An 11,480-nucleotide genomic window follows, 5' to 3' on the forward strand; every position below is an offset into this window, starting at 1 on the left:
TCACGTATTGATCTTTCGAATAAAAAAAAATTTTGATTACAATTTAATTTTTTGTGTTATTTTTTTACAATTTCAAGTTCTATCGGGCTTAAAAATAAAACCCTATACCTTGGGAGAAAGCACCGTACGTAAGTGATTTGCTCGGTTAGGAACTGGAAATTTTGTGATCTCCCTCCCACCCTGTTCAACGGACCTTGCTCCAACAGATTTTCACTTATTTCGGGCTCTTCAAAACTCTCTTAACGGGAAAACTTTAATTCGCTCGAGGACAGCAAACCGCACATAGAGGAGTTGATTGCTGAATTACCTGAAAGATGGCAACATGTAATAGATCATAAGCGGTCATATATAATTGATTAAAAATATATACAAGAATCTGAAGTTTTTATTGAAATCACCAGTAAAAAACGCTACCAACTTATTTTACAACCCAATACTTGACAAGGTACTTGTGAATAATACGGGAATATTGGGGCACTACTGGTATACAACAACTCAAAAGGAGAAAAAATAAAGAAAAAATTAGTTAGTTCACTCCAATTTTTGATAAATTTAATGAAAATAAACCATGTAATCACAAAAACTTACTCTATCAACTCAGTATATATGAAACGTAGAATCACCAGTAAAAAAAAAAAAAAACTTAATTAATAAATGAAAAATAAAAACTTTTTTAAAATATGTACAATTTTTATAATTTTAATTAATTAATTAAAAATTTCAATTTTATAATGAAATTTTTTTTAAAAATTTATTTAATGTAATTTACAACTGTACAAAATAATACAATAAGTAAATATGTTGTATGTTTCATATACACTTGAAAATCTTGGGAAGGAACCACCCATCGGTGGTACTTCAAACATTATTTTAAATTAGAAGGTCCCGTGAACATCTTCTTTTCAGACGCCTCAGAAGATTATTGGGAATTGTTAAGGATGAAAGATTAAGAATTAATGGGTTAGGATGGTTAAGGAGTTTGAAATGAAAACACGCATATCTGTTTTGGGCCAATTCTGCAACGATGTTAAGGTCTTTGTGAATGAGTTTATTTGTAACGTAATAAGGAGCATCAAGGATTTTACGTAGGATTTTGGATTGTAAGGATTGGATACGGGAGGAATTTGATGGTTTGGTGGAGCCCCAGAGCTCAATTCCATAAGTTCAAATTGGTCTGATTATCGTAGCGTATACTAATTTTTTGTAGTGAATGGGAAGTTTAGAGCGTTTGTCAAGTAAGTGTTGTAGCAATCGAAATCTAAAAGCAGTTTCTTGTCGTTTCAGTCTTGTGCGTGGATTCCAAGTCTCTTGTCAAGATGGAGTCCTAAGTATCGAATCAGTTCAACAGACGTTAGTGGAGTATTTAGAAAGGATACTTTTTTTTTTAAATATTTATTTATTGCTATTTACAACTGTACATTATAATACATTTAGTAAATCTGATCTCATTCCATAATAATCTACTGTCTCTTGCTATCACCTCTTCTTACTTTATCGCAAGGTTTCGGAAGTATTTTAAAGTTTTACTTTTGTTCTACTTTCCAAAAAATATCTATAATTTTATAAAGTACATACAAATTTTTTTTGAAATTTATGTATTACTATTTACAACTGTACATTATATTACTTTTAGTAAATCTGATCTCAGTTAAATTGGAGTGTTATAGGCGTGTAGAGAAACTACCCGTTGGTAGCACTCTAATGACGTTTTACATTAGCAGGTATCGTGGCCATCTTCTTTTCAGGCGCCTCGGAGGATTGTCACAAAATGGAAGAAGAAGCAAGGTTAGAAACTAGTTGGTTTGGGTGGTTAGGGAGTTTAAATGGAAGGAGAGATATCTGATTCGGGCTAGATCGGTTACATGTCGAACATTAAGGTTTTTATGTATGATTTTATTTGTGACAAAGTAAGAAGCATTGAGGTTTTACGAAGGATTTTGAATTTCAATGATTGGATACGAGAGGAATTCGAGTAATAAAAATCATAAAAATATTTTACAGAATCCTCACCTGGGCGGAATTTCCGGCCCATGGTCCAGTTTAATATGTTTAGGTTTGTAAGATCGCAAGCTTATGGCTTTATCAAAATTATTTTTTGATGGAAGAACCTATTACGGTGAATTAGTTTATAGGTGTATGAATGTAAGAAACCACACTCAACAACATTATTTGACATATTTCATTTAGGAGGGATTTTTCCAACTTTTCATCACTGTGCGCCACTGCAGACTCGAGGTTGCTAAGGCGTCACTCAACACACAACTGTCTCAGTATCACTGTCACCATCACCGTAGAAACTGGGCTTTAGTCTTGTACAGAAAAAGGCAGAAGACTTGAGCCTTGCGCATACAGAGCAGAAAGAACTCCCTTGACCCCTGAGAAAGTGACTTGTTGGCCCTGACCCTGATATTGTGCGTACCAGCTCTTGGTTATCCCACAGTGTGCATTGTACTATCGATATGCCCAGTACTATCGATGTGTAGCGATTCTATTTTACAATGTCGCTCGAGATAAAATTTTTCAAACATTGCTCTACTCACTTTTTGAAAATGTTTCCTAGTTAAGATAAACCTATTATGGGATTTAGGGGAGATTATTTTTGGTGTTGAGACCTCTTTGAGAGATTGTAAGGGCGTCGTCGTAAATCAGACACATGACTTTAAATTATTTTATAACTGATGATTCTACATAACTGAGATAACAACTAGGACCAAATCGTACAAGGTTTTCAGCAGCGCTGGGTAAGAGTGAAATGGAGAAATGTAAGAGTGAAACGTTCATTTAAAAAATATAATACAGATTATATTTTATTATTTTTTATTATATAAAAAAAAGTGATAGAAATTGATTTTTTTCCTTGAAATTATATAACTGATAGGAAAGAGTTATTTGTTTAATATTTTGTCTTTATCTTGGAGACCTAAAGCCTGTAGATTTTTTTTTAAATATGTATTTATTGTTATTTAAAATTGTATACAATTATATACAACTAGTAAATTTGCTATTATATATAAAATAACATGATAAAAGCATGTGGAGAATCTACGCATCGATAGAACTCCAATTAACTTACAAGAGAAGAAGAATCTGTGGGCCATCTTCTTTTCAGACGCCTAGGAGGATTATCAAGTATTGAAGGAGAAGCCAGGTTAGAAACGTGTGGGTTTGGGTGGTTGGGAAGTTTATCTTGAAAGGATTTGTATCTGGTTCTGGCCAAATCGGCAACATTGAGGTCCTGATGGATGACTTAATTTGTGACAATGTTAGGAGCAGTAAGGATTTTACGAAGTATTTTGTACTGTAAGGATTGGATAAGAGAGGAGTTCTTTAGTTGGAGCCCCAAACCTCAACTCCGTATTTAGACAGGTTAAATTTTAAAATTAAAAAACCTCGTCGATTCCGTCTATTACAACACGTACTAGACAAACGGTCTGAACTTTCAACTAATTAAAAAGACTTATTTATATGACTATAATAAGCCCTATATGGACTTACCGCTTCGAACATCCGCTAAACCATCCAATAGCTCTTGTAAATAATCCTTACAATCTCAAATCATTAATGATCCTTTCTTTGTCATAAATCAAGTATTTGTCAGGACCTAAATGTTCCATATTTTGCCTATTTGGCCAGAACCAGATACCAATCCTTCCATGATAAACTTCCTAACCACCCAAACCAACTCGTTTATTACCTGTAAGTCCTAGGTGTCTGAAAAGATTATGGTCTCGAGATCTTCTACTCTAGAAGTATTATTAGATTTCTATCAATGGGTAGATTTTTCTACATGTCTGCATCATGTGCGTAACTCATATCACATTTACTTATTATATATATTGAGGTGTAGATAGTTGACCGTAGATTAATGCTTGAAGAAGTTTGTGGGGGGGTGCGGTCAGCAAAGAACAACATAAATAAACAAAACCATATTTATTTATTTTATGCCGACGTTTGATTCGTTACCAATCTTCCCTCTACGCCACAACCCCTGATGAAGACCTGAAACTCAGGTCGAAACGTTGGCATAAAATAAATGAATATGGTTTTGTTTATTTATGTTGTTCTTTGCTGACCGCATCCCCCGACAAACTTCTTCAAGTATTATATATATTCTTAAATTTCAATAAATAAACTTTTAAAAAATCCCTAAGATACCTTATTACTTTTAAATGTTTTCAAACGTTTCAGATATACTTATTAAAGCTATACAAAGCGATTCTGCCGTTTAAATTTGAAAGCTATCTTTCTTAGCCATTTTAATAAGAAAGCATTAAACGGAATAAAAGAAGGAAGAGAAAGTATTTAAACTGCTTTTTCAATTGTAACGAATGATCTCAGCTGACTGCTTCTTTGTAAAGAAGCCATCTTGTATAATCGTTAGATATTAGCCAATCACGGAACTTATTACATAGCATTCTGAATAAATTATGTAAAACACCTTGACAGATCGTTTCCAGGTTTCTAGAATTCTTAGGCAATAATATATTTTATTAAATTTTTTTGGGGATATTATGTAGCCCTACTCAGTAGGAAGCTTTTTCTTTTAAAAGAAACTATTACACGAATGAACAGTTCGGAGGAAACCAAATATTTTGCCAATGAGGAGAAAAAAAATTAAAAAAGAGGGATAAAATAAATTTTTAAGATATTGGAAGACTCCAACAGTCCAATGTCTCTCAAGTACCACCAGCCTCTTGAACTACGCCTAATTCATCTGACATCTATTCCACTGACTTCAATTTTTTTTAACCACCTGTACGACGTCTTATAAGATTAATTTCATAACCGCAGTGATATTGAAAATGTTTTTCGATAGGTAATTTATTGACAAACATCCAAATTTCTTTCCCACCGGGGTGAATAAGCTTGTAGTCAAAAGTTCATTGATTCATATAGAAATTATTTTAAATGAATATAATAAACTAATAATGTAGAAGCGGGTGGCTCAGTGAAAAGGCACTGTGCTGTTAACTCCGGGTTCAAATCTGGCCGTGGCAGATTATAATTTTCTGTTTTACTGTAGCCGTGAGTCAGCCCTTTATGTTCGGGGTCCACCCAGCCTCATGAAGTAGGTTCTCTTAGTCGGGTAAAAATCTGGCGGTCAAGAGTAATTCTGACCAAATCACCTCCTATCACAAATGTTGATATAGTTAATACTTCCTTACAAATTACTACACCCCTGACCTTTCATGGTTTGTAACTTTTTATTTGGCATATTATGCAATCCTCCTTAGCTGGAAGCTTTTAAAAGAAACTATTACACGAATGAACAGTTAAGAGGAAACAAACTATTTTGTCAAAGATAAGAAAAAACTTCAAAAAGAGAGATAAAATAATTTTTTACAATATTAGAAGATTCCACAGCTGAGTCTTATGTTTATTACGTACCGGTAAGCATATCGCCAATTAAAGCATTATCAACATTGAAAAAGATGGCAACATAAATTCAGACCACCAGTCGCATAACTCACATCAACAGCTAATAAACTGTGTAAATTATTAAAAAATGTATATATATATTGGTTAATTTGAAGGAGATGGTCAAGACTGTGGTATAGAAGGAAGAAAAAATAATAATAACTATTTATTTATTTTATATCCTTCCCCTCTCCATTTTTGAAATGACCCCAACTGTCAATCCTTTATTGTCAATTGAGGTGTCTCAGTTCACACTCCCAGCTAATATTTTTTAGGTATTTTTCATTTCCTCTTCTTATTATTATTCCCTCTTATATTACTATTTTTATGCTATTTTCTAATTAGTTTATATAATCATTTATTTTTATTATTCTTTATATATTGTAAAATCCTCTTTTCTAAACACAATTTTATCTTTTATCCATCCTACATTCTTCCTTCTACAATACATTTGTATGTAATATGTAATATTAATTGACCTTTTACACTAACTATTTTATAACAATTATTATATCTCCTCATTTAATTAAATTAATAGATCAATAACATATTTTTTTGATGTGCCCGTTCACCTTATTGTGTAGACAAGCATTCTACCACTAAACTACCGATGCTAAATATTAACTAAACTAATAAGGTGAACTTCTTTTTTATTTATTTTTTTTTATTTTTATTTTTTTTTTATTTTCAAATAAAGAGGGTTTGAAAATATAAAAAAAAAGTTTACCTTATTAGTTTAGTTAATATTTTTTTTTTTATATATAACATTTTATTTAAATATGTTTATATTCCTTTATATAGCCTAATGAAGACCTACAACGTAGGTCGAAACCTCAGCAGAAGATAAATAAATAGTTATTATTATTTTTTCTTCCTTAATGACTGCAACCCTGACCTCAGCTCCTTTATATTACAAAATGATTTATTTGTATAATATTATACAAATAAGGTTATTTGTATAATATAATAATTATAATGGTTTATTGTCTATAATATTGACATATAATGTCATATCATCAAATTTTAGATGTAGACCTGAGTTATCTGAGATAAAATTAAACTGATTAACAAACATGTGTGGTCCGGGCATCAACAAGTGAGTGGAGGCAAGGAACTGTTTATTAAGGATACGGGTCCTTTGTTCGCGCAGGAAGCAGGACAAGATGTCGCTGAATATGATGAAGAAATAGAATCCTCCTAAGGGTGAAGTGGATTGCTTCTACTGAATAGGTAAATAAGCGGGGCAAAAAACCTCTTCTAGGTTCTATCGAGATCAAAAGGGGCTATATCACAAAAGGTATCTATTCCAGATATATACGGAGATATTTGCATGAAAGAGAATGGTATAAAATTGGTTTAGAAAAAAGAAAGATAAGCAATGAATACTTTAAAAGAAATAGAGATAGGAGATTTTATAAATAAACACAAGGTGTATTCCCCGATCCGGAGGACCGATAGCCCCTCTGCTAGATAAGGATTTAGCATAAGTCCAGATCGGGATCTGGATAAGGGATTATTATAGTGATCAAGGAACCCTGAGGATAGAGTAGGGGATAAAGGGGTTGTCTGTGGTGGAGAAAAAAATATCTAGTCTATCTACGAGCGTATACGGTTTAGTATATTTAGGTGGTGAGGAACTAAAATTAACACCAAACCGATGGGTAATCGTTTGAGATATCGACCGAAACGTAATCGAACTTTGAATTTTAATAATTGATGTCAGCATACGGAGTTATTCGTTGTTTATTAAAAATTAATTAAAAAACTACTTGTTTTTTTATGAAATGTTGCTTTTTAAAAAATGCTTTATCTCGGTAACCATTCAACGTAAACAGCTCTATTAGGACTTATATTTTAGAAAATTTACTTTACTTTAAATGATGTTCTATTAAGTTTTCTGGTGTTGCAGATAGTCTTATAGATATGAAGCTACGAAAGAAAAATTATTTTTTTTTTTTACTTTTTCAAACACATGCACTTTTTTACTACCCCTACTAACAATGCTTGGCCGACTCATCAAATTTGGTTCGTAATGTTACGTACTTTCCATAAAAGTAAACAGTAGGGATAGGATTTTTGTTTTCACATATTTTTACCTGACCATGATATCTGCGATTCCTTACTAACTAGAGATGTTTCAAGACATTTCTGGCCAAAAGAAGCAATTTTTATTTCACATATTTTTAAATATTTGGCCTTTTTTACATATTTTGTTGTAAATCACAAATTTTCTGAAATATTTGTTATTTTTAACATATTTTTAGGTATTTTGTCCTGAAGCATGTATTTTCTTAAATTATTTGTTCAATTGTAAATACATTTTTCGCAGCAACAACGTAGAATTCAATTTTTTTGTTGTTTTTTTTGTTAATACTTGAGAAGTATTGCTCTTTTTTATTAATTTTTCTTCGACATTAAGAAATGCAAAAAAATGCGCTATGACTTAATAATCACTAACTAGAAGAACTCTGCATCAATTGAAAAATATGAACTTTTATAGTAACTGCACTTTGCTATTTAATGTTTTTTTGAATCCTAACAAATTCCACCAAATCACCTTTACCCATCTTCGTAAACCTACCGACTGCCCTACAGTCTCCTTTAATAATGTTGATCTTACCCCTGTCGAACAGATCCGCTACCTTGGACTACATCTGGGCAGACGACTAACCTGGTTCCTCACACAAGACTGAAAAGACAGGATACTGCACGTCGATTTAGACTATTACAGCACTTACTGGACAAACGGTGTAAACTTCTAATTCATTACAAAAGACTGATCTACATGACTGTAATAAGGTAAATCTGAACATACGAAGTTGAACTTTGGAGCTTCATTAAACCTTCGAATTCCTCTCGTATCCAATCCTTACAATCCAAAATCCTCAATGCTCCTTACTTTGTCACAAATAAAATCATACATATAGACCTTAATGTACAATATGTAATCGATCTAGCCCGAACCAGATATCATTCCTTCGATTATAAACTCCCTAACGACCCAAACCCACTAGTTTTTTACTTTGCTTTCTCTTCCATTCCTGATAATCATCCGAGGCGCCTGAAAAGAAGATGGCCACGAGACCTGCTAATGTAAAACGTCATTAGAGTGCTACCAATGGGTACCTGTATCACTCAATTTGAACTGAGATCAAAATTTCTAAAGGTATTATAATGTACAGTTGTAAATAGCAATACATAAATTTTAAAAAAAATTGAAGACATTTTTGGAAAGTAGAACAAGAGTAAAACTTTAAAATACTTTCGAAACCTTGCGATAAAGTAAGAAGAGGTGATAGTATGAGACAGTAGATTATTATGGAACAAATTGCCTTTTCGTTGTTCTTCATCCTGAAAGCCTTCCGAATGCTTTTAGACAGAAAACTGTCAATTTAGACAGCACTTATCTCTAATGTAGCACTCTCGATGGTGGAGTACTCTAGTGATAAAAGAGTTAGTCAACGGGCTGCCAACTGTGCAGAAGGAACGGTGTGACAAAGAGGGACTGACCCAGATTCCCAACTCAGGTTGGGAGCATTGCCTAGACCATAATAGAAAATAAATGCCCACCTTCTGTCCACCTTCGCTCTAGATTTTGTTTTTAGTTGAAAGGACTTTTTCTAACATTTCAAATAATATTTTTCTAATTTACTGTGGAGATTAAAACAAATCAAAAATGGCTTATTGAACTAGTTATGGCCAAAAAAAATATCTATATTTATTTATTAAAATCAATCCTCAATGCTCCTTATTTTGTTACTAATAAAACAATCCATAAAGATCTAAATGTTCCTTATGTTACCGATCTAACCAGAACCCGATATTATTCCTTCCATAATAAACTCCCTAACCACCCAAACCCACTCGTTTCTAACCTTGCTTCCTCTTCCATTCCTGGCAATCCTCTGAGGCGCCTGAAAAGAAGATGGCCTCGTAACCTTATATTGTAAACTGTTTTTAGAGTTCTACTACTGGGTAGTTTCTCTACATCATGTATCATATCATTATGTCATTATGATCAAATTTACTTGTATTTTTTTATACAGTTGTAAATATTAATAAACAAATAAATAAAAAAAAAACATTGATTAAAATCAAACATCGTTCGTTTATTTTATATCAAATCAATTTTCTATACTTGTTTTTTTTTTATAGAGTATATAATGAGGTGTTATTAGTTAACCATAGATTGATATGAGGAGAAGATGGTCGGGGGGGGGGAGGAGGGGTGGACAGACAGCAAAACAAAAAACACAAATAAACAAAAAAATTATTTATGTGCCAACGTTTCGAATTTCAGGTCTTCATCAAGGTTGAAAAAATAGAAAAAGAGATTACATAAGAGTGAAAAGAAAATAATAAAGAAACAAACTTGTTATATTACAAAATTTTCAAGTTTGTTTTTTATTATTTTCCTTTTATTTTTATGTTTCTTTGATATAGTAGTTATGTTTTTTTCAGCCCTGGTGAAGGCCTCGAAAGTCGACACAAAGAAACACATTTTTTGTTTATGTTTATCTTTTTGCTGAACACTCCCCCCCACCATCTTATCCTCATATATAGAGTATATAATAAGGGGAAGCAAGTATTGTGATTGTGCAAAATTTCGAATTTCAGTTTTCGATGGAAATACACGTTCCTCTGAGTCCAAATAACCAAATCTCTCAAAATGCATGTGAACAACAAAACTGAAATTATAATTTCAGTATTTAACTTAGATACTGATAAAGAAGAAATTTCGAATATATCATCGAATAATAGACTAATTAATAATTAATTAATATATAGTAGAATAAAAATTCTTTTGTTTTCTTTCATTTTGTTTTTATTACATATTAAATAAATCCATACAAAGAGTATATTTCATTTACATTTACCTTTTTTCACTTTTAAATGAACAGACTTATAGTTTAAACAAATAAAACACCATTTAGCATTACTGGGGATGTAAAAGAATTTTTTTTTTTTTAAGTTTTTAAAAACTTCAAATTCTCAATAAAATATGTAAAAAAAAAATCAAAAAAATAAACATAGTTATGTGCACTCATATCCGAATTTTTTTAGTAATCCAAACTCCTGCAGGGATTACCGAGATTAGACTGTAAATAATAAGGAATACTTGTAGTAAGTATTGCATTATTGTAAGAGTTTTTAGTGCATTATTTATAAAAAACCTAATTGTGAAATTATCTATTCACGTTTTGTAAGAAATTAAGCCTGGTTTTTAAAATTTTAAAAACCTGAATGAAATAATCAGTTTTATAAACAAACCAAAATAAGATTGTATCAAAGCCTCTTGAATAGTTTAGTAATAATCTTTCTTAAGCACGGCACAGCCTCTTGAAGATTAATTTCATCCCCGCTTTCTTTTTTTTCTTCTTAAGTCGAAACAGGACTGTACGTGTCGGAGACTATCTGATCTGAGATGGACGTCTCAGATCTGAAACTATTCCGTCCTCATCAAGATAACAGGACCCAAAACAAACAAAGAGGCTCTAAACAATATACAAAGAGCATTGTAAGATGGCCCAGTGAATATGATGGATGTGTGGTCAGCTTTAAAGATAGATTGACCTTGAATCGATTCTCAGCCTTCTAAATCAACCAATATGGACTATTTATTACGAACAATTGGGGTCTTATTCCCTCTCATGAATTCGCATAAATATGCATTTGATTTAAATAAAATAAATTTTATCAATTTAAGTCTCAAATACTGTATAAAAATATTTTAAATCTCCCACGTTTCGGCCAACCTAGTCATCCTCAAGGACAATTTTAACTATAAATTTACACCTAGCATCCAACTATTAAAATTTTTTTACAGGCTATTCCGTACAATTCTAATAATTTTAGTCAAATTTACCCATCTCTTGACTTTTTAATTTAATTTTAAAATTTTTAACTAGATTTTATCTTACAATATTATCACTAACTTATAAACCTTTTTATTAATTTTTTTTTATCGTTTAAGATAAATTTTAGGCTAATTTGACTAAAATGATTAGATCTGTGAAGAATAGCCTGCAAAAAAATTATAATAGTTGGATGTTATGTTGGGC

The 11,480-nt window shown here is 31.7% G+C and overlaps 1 protein-coding gene across 5 annotated transcripts in view; it reads right to left on the reverse strand.

Annotated features, from left to right (window-relative positions):
• mrj (DnaJ heat shock protein family (Hsp40) member B6 mrj) overlaps positions 1-11,480 on the reverse strand; it is a 376,384-nt gene that overhangs the window by 93,451 nt on the left and 271,453 nt on the right. The window contains exon 1 of one of the 5 annotated variants that reach the window (XM_014419922.2): positions 589-621. The exons of the other annotated variants lie outside the window; for them this stretch is intronic. The gene's annotated coding sequence lies outside the window, so the exon portion shown is untranslated. Of the gene's footprint in view, positions 1-588; positions 622-11,480 lie in introns of those variants that run through there. 5 annotated transcript variants of the gene reach the window in all.

Source organism: Halyomorpha halys, unplaced genomic scaffold (genome assembly GCF_000696795.3).
Source record: "Halyomorpha halys isolate HHAL.00 unplaced genomic scaffold, Hhal_1.1 Scaffold254.1, whole genome shotgun sequence".
NCBI classification, from domain to species: Eukaryota; Metazoa; Arthropoda; class Insecta; order Hemiptera; family Pentatomidae; genus Halyomorpha; species Halyomorpha halys.